Source organism: Cryptomeria japonica, unplaced genomic scaffold (assembly GCF_030272615.1).
Source record: "Cryptomeria japonica unplaced genomic scaffold, Sugi_1.0 HiC_scaffold_144, whole genome shotgun sequence".
NCBI classification, from domain to species: Eukaryota; Viridiplantae; Streptophyta; class Pinopsida; order Cupressales; family Cupressaceae; genus Cryptomeria; species Cryptomeria japonica.
Window position 1 is genome coordinate 214,423 of NW_026728966.1, and position 578 is coordinate 215,000.

A 578-nucleotide genomic window follows, 5' to 3' on the forward strand; every position below is an offset into this window, starting at 1 on the left:
GGGTGCGATCATACCAGCGTTAGTGCACCGGATCCCATCAGAACTCCGCAGTTAAGCGCGCTTGGGCCGGAGTAGTACTGGGATGGGTGACCTCCCGGGAAGTCCCGGTGTTGCACCCTTTTTTAGTTTTTCGCCGGGCGTCGCAATGCTATTTGAATAAACCTTTTGCCCGTTTGCGTTCTCGTCGGGGCCGGGCCGGGCCGGGGTGCGCTGCCCGCACTACCGCGCGCGCGGGGGCGACACCGAGCGCGCACCCGAGGCGCCCCGAGCACACAGGCCACGGTGCAACCCGGGCGTTGTGCGCGCACCCCGGTGCGCCCGAGGTGCTGCGCGCGCACCCAGGTGAAATCGGTGTGCACCTCGGCCAGTGCGCGCTCGGTCGAGTCGCGCACGTTGGCCAAGGTGCACGGTGATGTTTCTTACTCTAAGGTTCCGCACCAGACGCCCGGGACAGGTGAGCGAAGCTGGGCGGGGCCGGGTGCGCGGCCGGGGCAGGTGCACGCAGCTAGAGAGAGCTTTGGAGCACACCAGAGGTGCGCACCTTGGAGCACACTTCGGAGCGCACCAATGATGCGCTC

The 578-nt window shown here is 66.6% G+C and overlaps 1 non-coding gene across 1 annotated transcript; it reads left to right on the top strand.

The window, feature by feature from the left end:
* On the top strand, window positions 1–119 carry LOC131866432 (5S ribosomal RNA). Its single transcript, XR_009365045.1, has one exon. It is a non-coding gene; the product is annotated as a 5S ribosomal RNA (ribosomal RNA).
* The last annotated feature ends 459 nt before the right edge of the window (window positions 120–578 follow it).